Raw genomic sequence first — 19,875 nt, 5'->3', positions numbered from 1 at the left:
ACCAACCTCTCCTCCTCTTACTTCTTTCTTCATCGAAAAATCACCTCTTCCCATTCTTCCTTTTCTTCCTTTTATCACTACACCATTATCTCCTCTTTCTTCCTTCACCAACGCTATATTTTTTTTTCTCCTCTTTCCTATTCTTCCTCTTTCATTATCATCTCCTTCTACCAAACAACTCCTTCGTCTTCCTCTTCTTCGTTCTCCACCTCTCTTCTCCCCTCCACCCAAGCTGTACAAACTGTCTTAAATAATCCACAACCATCCACACTCCTCCACACCTGCCTACCCCCACAACCATCCACACCTCCACAACCATCCACACCTCCGCATCCATCCACACTGTCATTATCCCCTTTCATATCTACCTGTTCCCTCCACACCTGCTCTACTCCCCTCCACACCCGCCCTTACCCTCCACAACCATCCACACCTCCACACCTGCCTGTACCCATCTACATCCACCCGAGTTTCAACAGAATCTTCTCAGACCTTAACATAATGGAGTCTGGGTACATCTTCCCGAGTCGTTTTTTCTTTAACATAATTATATAGAAGAGAGAGAGAGAGAGAGAGAGAGAGAGAGAGAGAGAGAGAGAGAGAGAGAGAGAGAGAGAGAGAGAGAGAGAGAGAGAGAGAGAGTATAGAAGAAAAAGAATAAGATAAAACAGTGTGAGATATATATAGAGAGAGAGAAAGAGAGAAAATAGAAAAAGAGTGAGATGAGAAAAAGAGAGAGAGACAGAGAGAGAATGATGGAAAGAAAATTATCCCAAGAACAAAAATACGACATAACACGCTATCAAGTTAGGTTAGGTAGGGTTAGGAAGTATAACGTTATCATATAAGAATTATTTACCAGCTATCATATAACGTATCAATTATATAAGTTAATTACGCATTTTAAAATGTCTATGTAATTTATGCTGTTGATATCGTATACGCTAGCTATCTTAAGGTAAATCAACACGTACTCAACAACGAGTCCAATAAGTACTCAACGACGAGTCCAATAAGTACTCAACAACGAGTCCAATAAGTACTCAACGACGAGTCCAATAAGTACTCAACGACGAGTCCAATAAGTACTCAACAACGAGTCCAATAAGAACTCAACGACGAGTCCAACAAGTACTCAACGACGAGTCCAATAAGTACTCCACGACGAGAACAGCAAGTACTCAACAACGAGGCTGAACGAGTGTAAGAGGTCGAGACACACTTACACTCGCCCTCAGAGAATAGCTTTGACTTATAAATACATGTAGTGGCAGAGTGTTTGAGGGCCTCGAGGCCACACCTTCAAGTGATCTCGGAGAATTCATAAGGGCCTTGCTCAGTATGAGGGAGGGAGGGGAGGGAGGGAGGGAGGGAGGGAGGGGAGGGAGGAGGGAGGGAGGGAGGGAGGGAGGAGAGGGAAGGGTAGGGGGGAGGGAGGAAGGGACTGAGGAAAGAGAGGGAGGGGAGAGGGATGGGGGGAGAAGGAAGGGTAGGAGGGAGGGAGGGGTGAGGGATCAAATGAGGAACAATCAACACTTGGGGTACATAGGAATGGTGGGTGGGTCTGCGGGTGGGCTAGTGGGTGGGTCTGCGAGTGGGCTAGTGGGCGGGTCTGCGGGTGGGCTAGTGGGCGGGTCTGCGGGTGGGCGGACACACCACTACCCGAGGAAGACCGCCAGCAGCTACACCAACGCCCCTTAATAATGTTAGTGTGAAGGCTACAACTGTACATGAGACGAGGAAGTGGAAAGAATTTGGTGTAGCCGCGCAGGTTGAGGTCATTTTTACAACACCAACAACAACAATAACAAAAACAAAAACAAAAACAACAAAATAATAACAAAAAACAACAACAATAAAAACAACAAAATAATAATAACAAAAACAACAACAACAATAATAATAATAATAATAGTAATAATAATAATAATACGCGGCATATTTAAAAGGCTCGGGTCCATACACACACCATTGGATCTAAGATTAAAATATATACAGCAAAGGTTATGATTGTAAACACGTGGGTGAAGAGGGGTGGAGAGGGGGAAGGGGGAGGGGGGGAAGGGGGAGAGGAGAAAGGAGGGAGGGCGGGGAGAAAGGAAGGAGGAGGGGAGTATTGGGACTGGGGGGGGGAAGGGGTAGGGGAGGGGAGAAGGGTATGGGAGGGGGGAGGGAGAGGAGGGGGAAGAGAGGAGGGGGGAAATGGGAGGGGTGAAGGGAGTAAAAATCCCAAAATCCTTCAGGTGAGGAAGGGGCTGAAAACTGAGATGCCTGCCCAGGAGGAGAGTGTGGATGGTGTGGGGCTGGAGGAGAGGTGGAGGAGGGTGGAAGGGCTGGAGGGGGGGTGGAGAGCCGGGAGGAGGCTGAGGAGGAGCTGCCTGTAGGAGGTGAGTGTGTGTGTGTGTGCCATCCTGAACACATACCACTAGTGTGTCGATGGTTGACGCCCGAGAAGAGAACACACACACACACACACACACACACACACACACACACACACACACACACATATATCACTTGACGCAGCTCTCAAACAGGAAATTAAAAGTACTCGGCGCAGGAGAAATAATATCTAGTTACGACATATCGCTTTCTATATACTGCATGTGTGTATGTGTGTGTGTGTGTGTGTGTGTGTGTGTGTGTGTGTGTGTGTGTGTGTGTGTGTGTGTGTGTGTGTGTGTGTGTGTGTGTGTGTGTGTGTGTGTGTGTGTGTGTGTGTGTATGTGTGTGTGTGTGTGTGTGTGTGTGTGTGTGTGTGTGTGTGTGGTGTGACCTTGGGAATACTATAACTTTACCTAAAACAATGGCAGATATTTCTTCCTTTAGCCCATTCCCTTCCTCTCTATACCCTTCATTTCACCCCAATCCACCCCATCCCCTCCCCCTCCCCTTCGTCAGGTACTAAGGGGCCCCGTCAGCGTCAGGCCGTGGAGGTCTTCACGTCGCGTTAGGCACCAAAATACCAGACCAGGTATAATACAGGTTCCAGGACCTCCTCCCTGGGGAGTGGGGGAGGAGGGGTTAGAAGAGAGGGGAGAGAGGTAAGTAGGTTGGGGAGAAGGAGAGGAGGGGATGAGAAGGAGAGAGGAGAAGGGGATGAGAAGAGAGGGAAGAGGAGGGGTGACAAGAGAGGGAAGGGTGACAAGAGAGGGAAGGGGAGGGGATGGAGGGGAGATGGGAGGAGATATAGAAGGAGAGGGGGAAGATAGAGGAGAGGCAGAGGGGGAGGGAGGTGGAGGACAGGGGAGAGAATCAGAGAGAGGGGAGGGAGGGGGGAGCAAAGGAGGAGGAGGAGGAGGAGGAGGAGGAGGAGGGAGGGAGGAGGAGGGGGGAGGAGGAGGAGGGGAGGAGGAGGGAGGAGGAGGAGGGAGGAGGAGGAGGAGGGGAGGAGGATCACTCTCTTCATATTTACACTTATTATGACTGCTTTTAACAAGGAGAGAGGAGGAGGGAGAGGGAGGGAGAGAGGGAGGAGGGGAGAGAGGAGGAGGGGGAGAGGAGGGGAGAGAGGAGGAGGGGGAGAGAGGAGGAGGGGAGAGGAGGAGGGGGAGAGAGGAGGAGGGGAGAGAGGCAGGAGGGGAGAGAGGGAGGAGGGAGAGAGGAGGAGGGGAGAGAGGGAGGGAGGGGAGAGAGGAGGAGGGAAGAGGAGGAGGAGGGGAGAGAGGAGGGGAGGGGAGGGAGAGAAGAAGGAGAGTGGCGATAGAGAAAGGTAACAAAATGAAGAGAGACGGGGAGAAGGGAAAACAGAGAGAGAGAGGGGAGGGGACGGGGGGAAGAGGAGGAAGAAGAAGAATAGGGAACAGATAATAAGAAGAATGACAGAAAAGTGAAAGACAGTAGAAAGCAGATAATGAGCAAGGCAGCCATCATGTTCCGCCCATCGGGGGAAAAAACAACAACATGCACCTGACATCTGGCGGCGAGTCAGCGAATTCCTGTAACGCAAACTTGACTTACCTTATAAATCAAACCAAAACATGACCTTAATTAACCCTCTAAACACACCTGTAATTAATCCTTCAAGGTGACTCACAATAGACGTTTATTAACTAACTCGACCCATCTATCTATCTATCTATCTATCTATCTATCTATCTATCTATCTATCTATCTATCGATCTATCAACACACCTGTACTCCTTTCATCACTCCAGAGTCGCTATTGGTCGCCTGGTTTATTTAATGATTCACGACAGGTAAATAATGATTCCCTTGATCCGGGTCCAACTTGGAATCCTCTTTCGTCCACCAATTTAGCGACACCCCCCTAGCCCTTGAGTGGTGGAAAGGAGAGAGCGAGACAAAAATGAATAAAGTGAAGTAGGTGGAAAACGGAGGAATGGGAGGGTGAGGGGAGAACTGAGAGGGTGTGTGAGAAAGGGAGGGTAAACGAGGCTAAGTGAGGGGTGAGTTGAAAGGGGAGGTGTGGGATAAGTGGGAAAGAGGGGAGTGAGAGGGAAAGGGAAGGGAGGAGGGAAAAGGGATGGAGAAGAGAGGGATAGAGAGGGGAGAGCAGGGGCAATGGAGGAGAGAGAGAGAGATGTGTGTGTGCGTGTGTGTGTGTGTGTGTGTGTGTGCTCATGTGCGTTAAGTAGAGGGAACAATACTGTAAAGGCAAGGTAAAATACATTCTCGCCAAATGCACACTAAAATACATACTTCTTCTTTCTCACCTGATCCCGGAACAACCACGAGAGAGAGAGAGAGAGAGAGAGAGAGAGAGAGAGAGAGAGAGAGAGAGAGAGAGAGAGAGAGAGAGAGAGAGAGAGAGAGAGAGAGAGAGAGAGAGCAGCACTTGTACTCATCAATACCGCGGATGGTCCATGCCCTCTAGGGGGTCGACTGGTGGCCTTCCTCTCCCGGAGCTCCACATCTGGAAGCCGCCCAGAGACCTCGTAGGGCCTCCACACACACACACACACACACACACACACACACACAGTAACATCAAACAAATCCAAATTCCTTCACCAATTTCCATCACTGTTTGGAGTTATGATGACACAGTATAAAGCACTACATTTTCCTTCCTCCCTCACCTTCTCTCCTCTTGATCCTCCCCTCTTGATCCTCTCCCTCCTCTGAACCTCTCCCTTCTTCTCCTTTCTTCTGCTCCTCCTCACACTGGCAGCCACTAACCTCATGAGTCTTTGATCACCACCAGATTCACTAATAATCACCACGTTCCTGATATCTCGATCCCTTTGAGGTGCAATTCGCCTCGACACTCGACAGTTGCTTTTTTTTTTTTCACCCAATGATCCTCAACTCTACACCACCACAACCACCACGTCACCATCACCTACACAAACAACCACCAACACCTGCACCACCACTACCGCCACCACCATTAAAGCTAAAATGAAGGCAGACTTTGGTGGTGTTGTTTATAAGCCAATGCAGTGGTTCCCCCTCTTCCCTCCCCTATTCTTCCTACTCCTTGCCTTTATGATTCTGGCTCCCCCTTTTCTTCCTCATCCCTACTCTTCATCCTTCTCCTCCTCATGGTCCTCATTCTTCTTCTTCTTCTTCTTCTTCTTGATCCCGGCTCCTCCTCCTCCCAACATGTCCTCAACGACCCTGACTTTTCCAATAAGTTCAAAGCCAAATGGGGTGACATATTCCAAAATGGCTTTTACCAACGACCTGATCCACAAGTCCAACCCTCGTGTCTGTTTCTCCTTCTTACCACACACACACTCACACACACACACACACACACACACACAGCGAAGACATTCTCTCTTTTACGCCACTGAATGAGTTAAGGCGGTCGAACATTCATTCGTCTGGCGTAGCTTCCACCTGACAATTGTGGGATGGAAGGACACCCCCAGGCGCTGCTGATTGCTCGTGCTGGCATTGCTTTTATACAGTAAGAGCTTCTGCCTTACTCCATCAATGTGTTCTTCGTCTGTGACTCTCTTTCTCCCGCCTCGGCTTTCTCGGCTTCTTCATTTCATTATCCACGTCTCCCTCACACTATGCACTGTCTCCCTCACACTATGCACTGTCTCCCTCACACTATGCGCTGTCTTCCTCACACTACAGTATATGCTGTCTCCGTCACACTATGCACTGTCTCCGTCACACTATGCACTGTCTCCCTCACACTATGCACTGTCTCCCTCACACTATGCGCTGTCTACCTCACACTACAGTATATGCTGTCTCCCTCACACTATGCACTGTCTCCCTCACACTATGCGCTGTCTTCCTCACACTACAGTATATGCTGTCTCCCTCACACTGCACATCAAACCATTGGTCCCCTCGAAAACTTATTTGTGAAATGCGAAAGTCAACACATTCCTCAACTCCTCCTCGCACCTCCTCCTCTTCACCTCTCTTCCTCTTCACCCCTCCTAATCCTCACCTCTCTTTGGCCTCACTTTCTACTTTTTAAACTCTCTCTCACTCTCTCCATGTCGCTAGGTTGCCGCGTCCATCCTAACACCTCCGCTACCACACCATGTCTATCAGAGTACCCACACAGTCTTCCTTCCGCCCACTGCGCCCCCCCCACTACCACCCCCTCAAGCCTTCACAACAACACACTGTCTCCAAATTAGATTCAGCTATGTGGCCTCACGACACACTGTTCTCCCGCACCACCAGGAAGTGTGATGATGAGCCCTCAAGACCTCCAGCAGGTATAGATGAATCACTGAGTCTCTTCTCCTCCTGAGTCTCGTCTCCAGGTATAAGAGCCTCCTCCCAGGCCGCCTTCAACAGGGAGGAACAAATAGTGATGGCGGCCTCGTCAGGGACACACAAGACTCTTTTTCTACTAGTTGGTGTCCTGTTTTCTTCCCATCACCTCTCCTCTTTCTCCTCCCTCTCTTCTTCCTTCTCTCCCCTCCCACTACTCCTCTCCCTCCGTCCTCTCCTCTCCCCCACCCTCTGTTCTCCTCTTCCCCTCCACGTAAGGTTACCTGGGGTTCTTCTCCCACTCCATTCCCCCCCTCTCCTCCTCCCCCTCCTCGACCAAACTTCACGAGTGACAGCCTCATTAACTTGGCTCAACCTTCTCAAAAAGTTCAAAGTTTTTCCCCTTTAATACGCGATAAGTGAAGGCACCCAGTTAAGGTACAGTCACAGTGCCATTCGGGTGCCAGTTTAGGACTTAACTACCTTAGTGTTGTAGATTATGTAGAAACACTTTGACGTACACCTACCTCTACAGTTATGAGGGAAATTTAATGTATGACTGTAGCTGTAGAAAGTGGGAATGGAAAAAAAAAATACAGGAGTCTCACTGTATCCGGACAGGTTTTAACAGGAAAATAAAACAGAACGATATTTTGTGAATCCGGACAGAGGTCTTTATAAATCCGGAAAAAAAAATATAGCGATAAAAAAAAAATGTGGTATGGTTTTATATAATATCCGGACAGAGTTTTTTTTTCCAGCTACTACTACTACTATTGAGGCCGGTTAGAATAAATCAGAGCCGGATGATTCTATATGCCGTCAATGAAATCCATCTGGCTCCTTCTTCAGTACACCCAGAGGTCCTCCCACGGTGGCTCTTCCTCCCGGGGCATAGCACTTTCTACCTCTCCCGCCCCAGCTTGCCCCTCAACAGAGATACTGGGGAGGAGCAGCATGGTTCTCCTGGCCTTAAAATATCCCCCGTTCCCCCATTCTCCAGTACCCCAGTTCCCGTTCCCTATATCCCCCGGTTCCCCAAGTCCTGTTTCCCGTTTCCCCCAGGTCCCGAGTTTCCCCTTAGTTCCACCTCTGTAAGGCTTCCCTCCCTGGCACCTCCTCCACCCACTCAACCAATGCCTGAGGGAGTCTCAACACCTCCGCCCTCTTCCACTTCTTTCTTCTTTCTTCCTCTTCCTCCCACTTATTCTTTCTCATCGTCCTCCTTCTTCTCCCTTGTACTCCTCCTTCCTCCTATTCCTTCTTCTCTTCCTTCCTCTTATTCCTCCTACTTTCTCGTCCTCCTCTTCCTTCCCTTCTCCCTCCTCCTCCTTCCTCTATAATGTATCCCAGGGTAAGAGAAGTGTCTTGGTGGTGAGTGAACTAATGCTTTATTCATCACACCTCCTGTAGCAGAGACCGACGACTATGACTACCACGATTACAACCACGACTACAACCACGACCAACACCACCACGACTACAACCACCACAACCAGGATAATAACCACTCCAAACACGATAACGACTACAACTACACCAACGACTACAACCACCACAAACAGGATAATAACCACTCCAAACACGATAACGACTACAACTACACCAACGACTACAACCACCACAAACACGACTACAACCACCACAACCACGATAACAACCACCACAACCATGACAACAACTACACCAACGACTACAACCAAGACAAACACCACCACGACTACAACCATCACAACCAGGATAATAACCACTCCAAACACGATAACGACTAACGACTACAACTACACCAACGACTACAACCACCACAAACACGACTACAACCACCACAACTACGATAACAACCACCACAACCACAACCACGACTACAACCACCGCAAACACGACCACAACCACTACAACCACGACTACAACGACTACAGCCACAACAACCACGACTACAACCACAACAACGACCACACTCACAACAACAAAAACAGTCATCATCACATCAACCACCAAAACCACGACCCACCAAAAACACGACCACGATAACAACCACTACAACCACGATAACACTCATCACAACCACGATAACCACTACAACAACAATCACAACAACAGCCATTACCACATCAACCACCACCACAACAACCATCACACCCCATCAACCACCACGACCACCACAACAACAACAACAACCACCACCACGTCAACCACGACCGTGAGATGGAAGTGGTGTTTCAAACTAATTCATATTAACAAGTAAAACGGTGTGGAATAATCTCTCTCTCTCTCTCTCTCTCTCTCTCAAACCATCCATACAGAGCACATGAACATGTGTCTTATGCAGGCGTTCCTGTTGTCAACAAGGGCCAAAAAATGAGCGTACAATGCGGGAGGGTGGGGGCAGATTTGTGATTGGGGGGGAGGGGGGGTGAGTTGCAACTGAAGGAAGGAGGTGAGAGGGAGAGAGGGGGCATGAACAGCTGCCGGGCGACAGGTACAGTGTTACGTAAACAACACATCTGTGTGTGTGTGTGTGTGTGTGTGTGTGTGTGTGTGTGTGTGTGTTTCAATTCAGAGTAAAGGAGTTTGTGAATGGTGATGGTAATTTGGGGTTGCATGGGTAGGAGATGAAAATGGGGAGGGTAGATATTATAATGGAGAAGGGAAGGAGATTTAGATGGAGAAGGGAGACGATGAGAGGGAAAGAATGGTGGATGGAGGTGGAGATAATAAGGGAGGGAGGAGGAGGGGTTGGTAAAGGGACAGGGGAAAGGGTGATTAAGGAGACAGGGAAAGAGAGAGAGAGAGAGAGAGAGAGAGAGAGAGAGAGAGAGACCTGACAAACAAGTGTTGGGTGTTGCCATTACACTGGATACAGGTGTCCCCTCCCCTCAGCTGGCTCAATTAACCCACAAACTTTACACGGCCGACATTATACATCCGGACACCCATAGGAGTCATCACCCGCGAGGACACACCAACACACCTGGACACCAACACACCTGGACCCCAACACACCTGGACCCCAACACACCTGTACACCAACACACCTGGACCCCAACACACCTGTACACACCTGGACACCAACACACTTGTACACACCTGGACGTCGTCGATACAGGAAGATCTAAAATTAGTTCAGTGTATCTCAAGTTGTTTCCTCCGAGGTTAACGACCTGATCAACAACCTAACTGACTCTTGGAATTAATGATCTCTCCAGCTATCAGGGTCATTATTATCATTAACCACCAGAACGCAATAACCAGCAATAACCGTCCTCTTGATCAGGTATCCCTCGACTACCACCATTACCACCACCAGTCAACCCCATCACTACCACTACCAGTCCGCCCACGATGCGTCTTGTGCTTGAAATTAACGATGACTACTGCGTTACCTTGAGAGAGAGAGAGAGAGAGAGGTGACGAGGAGGAAAAGAATAAAGGCAAATACTAGAAAAGAGATAGAAGAAGGTGTAATGAAAGATAAAGGTCCGGGGAAATGGACGATAGGGTGATAAAGGAGAAGAATAAAGAGACTGTAAATTAGAGACGATGAGAATGAGAAGAAGGCCGAACACTGGAGAGAACAGAGAGAATGGGAAGTGAGAAAGGAAGAGAGACGGAGAAATGGGAGATGAGGCGATAAGGGATAAAGGAGGAGGATATGGGAGGAGGAAAGAAGAAGCTGGTGGAGAAAAAGTAAAACGGGGAGGTGAGAGAGGAGAGGAGGCGAGCTGGTAGAGATGGGTGGTGTAGATAATAATGGGTGGGGAATGTTTGGGCGGGCGGGGGTAGGGAGGGAAGGGGGGGCAATGGAGAAAGGGAAGGGGGTGGGTAGGTAGGTGAAGGAGGGAGGGAGGGAGATGGAAGGCTGCTGGAGGCGCTAAGGACCATCTGCTGGCGAGGAACACAGGTAAAGGTGTCCCGGGGCGGCCTCCTGGCACACTACTTACCCCACACCCCCTCCTCTTCTTTACCCCACCTCCATTCTACCCCTACCACACCTCCTCTCTATCCCTCCCCATCTCCTCTCCACGCCCCCACCTTGCCTGGCCTTTACCTGCCGTTGAGTCCTGGGCCTCCTGAGCCTTGCCTAGCCTTTACCTGGGGGCCCCGTAGCCCAGCCTGGCCAAGAACCCCCCCCCCATCCCCGGCCAGCCAATACAACTGTGAGTGTTTACGTTAATCTTAAAAAAATTCCGTTCAGAATACATTTGCATAAGCGTATGTATATAAAAGTGATAGAGAGAGAGAGAGAGAGAGAGAGAGAGAGAGCTCCTCACAGTCGGACGTGCCCAGAGAATGACACACCGCTACCACTACACACGCACGCACACGCACACACACACACACGACAGTTATCACGCCGTTAACCTGAGGTGCATCACTGTATACCAGCCTTAAGCCTCTGTACTAAACACTACCTAACCGAAGCAGCCTCCAAGTGACTGTACCTGTACTTTATACCTGTAATTTACACCTGAACTTTAGCCAAGCAAATGACCTAACCTGAAATTAATCCTACCACTATCATGTTGTGCAGTCGATACGGTAATAGAATTCTCTACCTATTCTAAAGTTCACTGGTTCAAGCCCCGAGGCGCCTGGAGTCTACCCACCTGTGAATGGGTCCCACCTACTCGAGAGATCAGAAAAGAAAAGCAGTTTAAGTGCAGTTAGTCGTTTATTTTGCCACATCGACATCGACAGTAATGAACCATCGACTCTCCGGGATCAACTTTCACTATCTACTTATGTGAATTACTGTACCTGTCCTTTACACCTGTACCTGTTACCTGTACCGGTCACCTCACCCCCACACAAAAGGAAAAGTTCTCAACCTGAATCCAGAATATTGACTCACTCCCGGACAGTATGTGTGTATGCGGGGCTGATGAGGCAACACGTCACCTCGGTAGAACACGTTATCAAGGAAGAACACGTCACCAAGAAGCAGAACGCGTCACCACGAAGCAGAACACGTCACCACGAAGCAGAACACGTCACCACGAAGCAGAACACGTCACCAAGAAGAAGAACGCGTCACCAAGAAGCAGAACACGTCACCACGAAGCAGAACACGTCACCACGAAGCAGAACACGTCACCAAGAAGCAGAACACGTCACCACGAAGCAGAACACGTCACCACGAAGCAGAACACGTCACCATGAAGCAGAACACATCACCACAACTCCCCCTACTCTTCACCACAACGTCCCCTACAGGTCACCACAACGCCCCCTACACGTCACCACAACGTCCCCTTACACGTCACCACAACGCCCCTTACACGTCACCACAACGTCCCCTACAGGTCACCACAACGTCCCCTTACACGTCACCACAACGTTCCCCTACACGTCACCTTATGCCTCCTCCTCCCCCACTACATTAGTTAAGCCTTGTCACAGCGTCAGAAGCACAAGTGTTGGGTCAGGCAGTAATCCGGGACTCACTCAAGATTTAAACTCAACAGCATTTACTTTTTTTTTATAATCCGAGTTTGTCTTTCCCAGCAATCTTTTACCGCGTGATTAAACAGTTCTAATGCCATGTGGTGGTGGGAGGGGGATGGTGGTGGTGGGAGGGAGGGAGGTGGGGTGGTGGTAGTGGTGTGGTGGGAGTAATGGTGACGTTAGTGGTGATGGTATTAGTGGTGGGGGTGGTGATGGTGTTAGGGATAGTAGTGATGATGGTGGTAGTGGTGATAGTGTTAGTGATGGTGTTAGTGGTGGTGACAGTGGTGATGGTGTTAGTGTGGTAGAGGCAGGAGGGAGGAATCGAGTCTCGTCTCCCTAGTGGGGACACAAGTCAGCCCGGGAAAGGTCAGGCGGGGATGTTGCCATGGTGACCGTGACGCCGGCCTCCCTCTCTCTCTCTCTCTCTCTCTCTCTCTCTCTCTCTCTCTCTCTCTCTCTCTCTCTCTCTCTCTCTCTCACACACACACCACGTGACAGGTTTTATCAACATCACCTCAATTGTTTATGAAACATTCTACCCCAGCGCCTTCTTTTGTTCTGCTGATCAATCGGCATCCAAATTTAATAAACTTCTCTGTTTCTATTGGCTGGCATGAGACCCAAATACCAGTTGCATCAGAAATCATGTATGACCTTGACCTCTTGACCTACCGATAAACACAGAAGGTAAGGTTTTGTGATGACCCTCACGGCCAGGTGTAGCAGCAAGCACGTCCCACCACCACTCACCTGTAGAGAGAGAGAAGGTCAAGTGTTATTACGATAAACAATGGAGGATTAATTATTTTGTTTACTTTTTTAAAATACGTCTTGTGTAGAGATTAAGACATGGGAGAGAAGACGATAATTATTATATACGAAAAAGATGAATAAATGATTAAATAACCGGAGAAGATTGATATCTGTCTGTCTCTCTCTTTCCTTCTGTCATTCCTACCCGTCCTCTCTCTCTCCCCTTCCCTCTCTTTATCCCTTTGTCATTCTTATCCACTCTCTCTCTCTCTCTCACACATAGTCAACCTCTGGCACCATTATACCACATTCCCAAGGACGGACAGACAGACTGACAAGCTCTATCCATCCATCGGACATAATCCCAAGGTGATCACCACACCCCCACACACAGACTGAGTCCTCCCTCCTGCTGTCCTCGCCTCCGTCAGTAGTCAAGTGTTCTCTTCTGATACTTCCCTCCCTTCATCTCTCCCTTTCCTTTCTCATTCTCTCCCTTCCTTCATCTTTTCCTTTCTCATTCTTTCTCTTCCTTAATCTCTCCCTTCCTTTATATATCCCTTTCCTTTTTCATTCTCTCCCATCCTCCATCTCTCCCTTCATTTTTCAATCCCTCCAACCCTTCCTCCGTTCTCTTCTCCTCTTTCCTTCTCTCTTCCTCCCTTCCCCCCTTTTCATTTCACTCCTTTTCTTTTCCTCCTCCTCCTCTTCCCCTTCTTTTCCTCCTTCCCTCCCTCCAGCCGTCCTCTCTTCCTCTCCCTCCTCATTTCTCCATACTCCTCCTCCCCATCTCCCTTCTTTACCACAGTCCTAACCTCTTCTCCCTCTCTCTATCTTCCTCATATTGACAATTCCTCCACCTATTCCTCCCCCTCCTCTTCCATCTCCAGTCCTCTCCTCCTTCGGCCTCTCGCTCCCTTTCCTCTTCTTTCTCCCTATTCAGTTCCTCCAGTCCCTCCCGTTCCTCTCCCCCAACGCCCTCTCCCTCCCTTCATCTTCTCCCTCTCACCTCTAAGAGAGAGCACGTGGGTGGATAAGAATGGAGTGGGGGGAGGGGAGGGAGGAAAGAGAGAGGGGGGAGGGGAGGGAGGAAGAAGAGGAGGGTAGAAAAGGGGAGGATGGATGGAGAGAGGAAGGAGGAGAGAATAGGCAAGGCCTCACCACACACACACAGGGCTCACTCCTCTCCACTAATTGATCGATGATGCTACCCAGATCGCTCTTGCAAGTTACCCGATCACTCTTACAGGTTACCGATCACTCCTACAGGTCACCAGGTCACTCTTACAGATCTTAGATCCTGCTCACATGTAAACAAGATACTTACAATTGCCCAGGACCCCCCCACACACACACACCAAAACATCATTAAACAAACACATAAACACAACAACAGAATCGTAAACACATAAATACAATTAATAAAATAAAAAACACAATAAATAAAAACATAACGAAAAAATTGTAGTAAAACAAATTGGCTTTACGGTTTTGTACACAGTGACGTTAATGTGTGTGTGTGTGTGTGTGTGTGTGTGTGTGTGTATGTCAGTTTTACATCTATCTATCTATCTATCTATCTACCCCTGGTGTTGAGTAGTACAAAGAAAGGCTATATGACAACCAGTCTTAAAGTGTACAGGGAGTGAAAATACCCGATGATATCACGGTATCCGGAACACCAGGAAGGTAACCGGATTTGAATACCGGAAGAGGAAGATATGACCCGAGAGAGAGAGAGAAAAGGAATGGGAGAAGAAGAAAGTACCCCTGTCTCTCCCTCTCTCCTTTCCTGTCTTCCTTCCGTCTTTGTCTCCTTTCCTTCCTCTCTTCCCTCCCTCCTTCCTCTTTCCTCTCTTTCTTCCCCCTCTCCTTCTTTCTTTCATTGCCTCACGCCTGCTCTCCTTCCTTTCCTCACTCACCCCCTCTCCTTCCTTCCTTCCTTCCTTCCTTCCTTCCTCCCCACCCTCCCTCACCCAGGCCCTCCGACACAGAGTACTTTGTGTTCTGGTCAAACTTGAACGAAAAAACAACAACTTCCAAATATTAGGCCTAAAGCATCACAGTAGTTTTCCTTTTCCCCCTTCTCTCTTTATTTTATCTCTTTTTCTCTTTAATTCTCTTTCGTTCTTTCTGTTTTCCTCTCACTGTATTACAGTTCTTAATATCTTCTCTCTCCTGCTTCCCTCTGCTTCTCTTGTTGCAAATTTTTGAAGGTTGAACTTCATGCAGAGAGAGAGAGAGAGAGAGAGAGAGAGAGAGAGAGAGAGAGAGAGAGAGAGAGAGAGAGAGAGAGAGAGAGAGAGAGAGAGAGAGAGAGAGAGAGAGAGAGAGAGAGAGAGCAACAAACAAACAACAAACAAACAAACACAACAGGTAATTCAATGTTACACGGTGGCCGGAGTTCACCTTCATGCAAACAACAATTAATTAAAATCGCCTTAAAAGGATCCTTAATTAATTCATCTTCAGGTGAGTCAAGTTTACCTGCACTTGGGTACAGGTTAACCTTCATGAAAGCTTAGGTTAGGTTTAGGTTTAAGTTTAAGTTAGGTTAGGTTAAGTTAACTCAGGTTGGGTTAGATTAGCAGTAAAATGTTAAGTCATCTGGTGAAATAAGCCGGGTTCCTAATCTTCACGAGACTCCATCAACAATATTTCCTCCCGTGTTTAAGAAGTAATACATTGAGCCCAGTGAGTTAAGCACCGTGAGATGAAGTCACTACTCTCACTAATTGAGGGGAGAGGGAGACGAGACAGGGGAGGGGAGAGAGGGAGGGGGGGAGGGAGAATGAGAGATGGGGAGAGAGGAGGGTAGGGGTAGAAGAGGAGGAGAGAGGGAGTGAGGTAGAAGAGAAGGGGGGAGGAGAGAGGGGGAGGGAGGCGAGGGGAGAGAGAGGGGGGTCTGCTACATGCTCTCACAAGCACGTAATTGAATCACTGAATTTTCCGCTTGGTGATCACACTAAGGCTGAGACCCAGGCTATGTGTAGACCAGGGAGGGAGGGAGGGAGAATGGTACGATGAGAGGGAGGGAGGGAGAATGGTACGATGAGAGGGAGGGAGGGACGGTACAGGGAGAGAGGGTACGTTAGAAGGCAGGAGGGAAAGAGGAAGGCAGAGAGAGAGGGAAGGGAGAGACAAAGAGTGCGGGAACGAGGGAAGGAAAAGGAAGTGAGTGCGAACGAGGGGAAGGAGGAAGGTAGAAGAATACAAGAGAATATTAAATAATGCAGGAAGGGAAAAGGAAAGAGAAAATGGAGGAAGAGGAGAAGAATAATGAAACCGTGGAAGGGGGAAAATAAGACGTTGAAGAGATGGGTGATGGAAGGGGAGGAGAAGGGAAGGATGAAATAATAGGAGGGAAGAATATGTGGATGGGAGATAACCGATAATACGAAAAGAACGAAAGGGAAGAGGGAAACACAGGAAGAGAGGAGAATGAGGAGAGTAAGAGGAGGAGGGAGGAAGGAGGAGAAGAATGAAAGGAGAAACACAGATAATGGAATAAAGAAAGAGAAAAGAGACAGAGATAAAACAAAGACAACAAGGAAGGAACTGGAAGAACCCGAATAAAAAGAAAACTAAAGAAAACAAAAGATAAAAAGAGGACAGACAACAAAAGAAGAATGGAGAGAGAAATGGATAAGAATGGAGAGAATACAAAACAAAGGAGGAATAAGCAATAAAAGAAGGAATAGCATAAGCCTGGATAAAAGTGGAGACAGACAAAAAGAAGAAAAAAGAATCAGCAAGAAGCGAAACACACACACACACACACACACACACACACACACACACACACACACACACTGATTGACGTAATGAGTACAGGTGTGTTGAGGGATTAACCTGGATCAGATTAATAATTCTTGTCCTAGTGGCAGATAACACAGACCTGTAATGAGACAGCTGTGAGGGTTACCACATAAGTAAATGAAGAGACAGGTGTTTAACTTGGGTGACCGGGACCAGGCTGGCGAGTGTCTGGGGTCACCAGGTGAGACGAGTGACTGAATTACCACTCACAGGTAACCTTGACGTGAGGGACCCCGGCCAGAGCCCAACTACTGACGGGGAATTCGACCTTGGTCACTGCAGGTACAAGGGAGGATACACACCTCTCCCTACCTCAACGAGTCCTGGTAGGTTAGGTTAGGTTAGACGAGGCCTGTTAGTGCTGGGGTGTATTAGACCAGAACACTACATCAGTACACACCGTGGCAGAAGGTGATTAGAGTCGTCTTAACAAGTCGTGAGGCCATACAAGGGTCGTCGTGTTGAGGGTGTCAGCGACCCGTGGTGGCAGCCTCTATTGTGTCGCTCCCACCACTCCACACCGAGACGTTCGGCGGAGCACCACACGAGAAGGCGTTAAAACCTTAGTGTCAGATTGATTTCATACCGTGGTAGACGAGCGCCAGTGCCGGAAAGACACTGCCGCCGCCCCGAATCGGCCTCTCGAGCGACCCCAGAGTTCACCAACGAAAGTGATACCATTACAAATTCATATCATTTCACCATTGCTGGATGACCGACCTCCTCCATTACGAGCGGCAGTAAAGTCTCTTCACCCTCTTCCTCAAATTTCGTTCATACACCTCCTATATCTCTCTCAGTGCATCACCCACACTACCTACCCCACACACAATTACGGAAACATCCCCCTTATAAAATAATCCTTTTTTTTTGTATATAATATAGATGAAAATAATAACGACAGCGTGGTGGCCTATAATCATTCATATATAAAAATAAATTACTCCACACACACAGATTAGAGTGGTGATCCCCCTAGCGTCATCACCGGGAGGTAATTATTGGACAAAAATATTAATAGACTGATAAAACTCTACCCATCACGGTGCTGGCATTATACCCAGAGTTTAATTAACCCATCAGTGTTACCATAGTAGAGGTCTTATATATCTATAGTAAAGCAGTGTTACCATATATGGGTTATGTGTAGTTCAAAGTAGTCATATGTATACAGTAATTATATACATGAATACATGAATACACTACAATACTTATGTCTATATAAGTCATCATACTCATGGGGTGAAGTCATACACAAGGGGTGGTCATCATACTCAGGGGGTTAAGTCATCACACTCCAGGGGTTACAACACACACACACACACACACACACACACACACACACACACACACACACACACACACACACACACACACACACACACACACACACACACACACACACACATAAGAACAACTAGACTCGGCTCCCGGCTCCACACACCACCGGGTTCATTCCACGGTTCGGATCCTGAATTACAAGACCCTGTCATCACCGTCACGCGTCAGCCACACTCTGCTGAACATGATCCCAACGTGTTATATGAGCTAAGATAATTAACAGTCCCGAGGTTAGGTTGGGTTAACGAGGGCAATGGTGATGTTAATGGTGGCGGTGGTATGATGTTGAAGGTGGTGGTGGTGTTGATGGTGATGGTGATGGTGGTGTTGTGGTGGTGGTGGTGGTGGTGGGTGGTGGTGGTGTTGATGGTGGTGGTGGTGTTGATGGTGATGGTGGTGTTGATGGTGGTGGTGGTGTTGATGGTGTTGATGGTGTTGATGGTGATGATGGTGTTGGTGTTGGTGGTGGGTGGACAAGAACGATGACAGTTAAAATGTTAAATCATTACTAACATACAGCATAATTAACATGACGCCATTGAAGAACTAAGGTAATTAACTCAGGGTTATGTTAACGAGTGTGTTAATGATTTTTAATATATCAAAGTGGGGAGTGGAGGGAGGTGAGTTGGGGAAGGGAGAGGAGATAAGGTGGGGAGAGGGAGGATATTGGGAGTTTAAGATGGGGAGGGAGGTTTGGGGAGTTAAAGTAGGGAGAGGGTGAGCCGGGAGAGAAGACTGTGACACTACAAAGGGTGACGCCCACTCATAAAAAGATCACACACACACACACACACACACACACACACACACACACACACACACACACACACACACACACACACACACACACACACACACACACACACACACACACACACACAACCCCATCCACCCACCACACACCCACACGTGAAGAGCATTATTCAAATTCCCAACATCACAACACAATGGTAATCCCTCCTGAGTCTGTTGATGTGAGCTTACACCAAAACCTGGCCAAAATAACACACCCTGTGGAATAATGCTTAATACTGTTGCATAATGGAGTGAATAATGCTTAATACTGTTGCATAATGGAGTGAATAATGCTTAATACTGTTGCATAATGGAGTGAATAATGCTTAATAATGAGGCATAGTGTTGAATAATGATTAATGATACTAAATCTCTTTATCTCGAGGCAAACCACGATCAAGGTGTAATGCATAAACTAGGTTACCGAGCAGCTAGTGATGGGGTGATGATTCTGGCAGGTAGGAAGGAAGTCTGACAGGTAGGAAGGAAGTCTGACAGGTAAAAAGACTGACTGGCAGACAGACTGGCATACTAGCATGAAAACAGACTAACAAGCAGTAATCAGTCCTGCAGGAAGGTAGGGAAGCTGGCAGAGACACGGACAGGCAGACAGGGACACGAGCAGGCAGACAGGACACAAAAGACAGACAGTGACAAGGATACACAGACAGGGACACGAACAGACAGACAGGGAATGGACAGTGACGCCCCTCCCCCAAGCACAAAATGACCTGGCCGGGCTGGTTCATCTGCCCATCCTGAAGCAGAAGAACCACATTCCTATAGGAGGCCCAGACCCACCGAGTCATGTGGGTCAGGGCTGAGTGCCGGGGAGGGGGGAGGCACCTTGTTTACCTGTACGGGAGGGGGTCACCTAGTACCTGGCGGGGGCAGTCACCTGTTCACCTGTAGGAGGAGGCACCTAATTTACCTATGGGGGAAGTCACTGTTCACCTGTGGGGAGGCACCTAGTTTACCTGGAGGAGGCACCTAGTTTACCTGGTGGGGTCACCTCGTTCACCTGTAGGTTGGAGGCACCTAGTTTACCTGTAGGAGGGAGGC

General features: G+C 48.3%; 1 protein-coding gene across 26 annotated transcripts in view; it reads right to left on the bottom strand.

Moving 5' to 3' along the window:
• LOC121859744 (prominin-1-like) overlaps positions 1-19,875 on the bottom strand; it is a 159,984-nt gene that overhangs the window by 96,869 nt on the left and 43,240 nt on the right. For 18 of the 26 annotated variants that reach the window (XM_042356728.1, XM_042356724.1, XM_042356731.1 and 15 more), the window contains exon 1: positions 12,775-12,799. The exons of 1 other annotated variant lie outside the window; for it this stretch is intronic. The gene's annotated coding sequence lies outside the window, so the exon portion shown is untranslated. Of the gene's footprint in view, positions 1-12,774; positions 12,827-19,875 lie in introns of those variants that run through there. 7 more of the 26 variants (XM_042356729.1, XM_042356726.1, XM_042356727.1 and 4 more) reach the window with 2 other exon arrangements.

Source organism: Homarus americanus, unplaced genomic scaffold (assembly GCF_018991925.1).
Source record: "Homarus americanus isolate GMGI-L3 unplaced genomic scaffold, GMGI_Hamer_2.0 scaffold27231, whole genome shotgun sequence".
NCBI lineage: Eukaryota > Metazoa > Arthropoda > Malacostraca > Decapoda > Nephropidae > Homarus > Homarus americanus.
The sequence above is the reverse complement of the archived record's forward strand: the minus strand, read 5'-3'. Positions and strand labels throughout refer to the sequence as shown.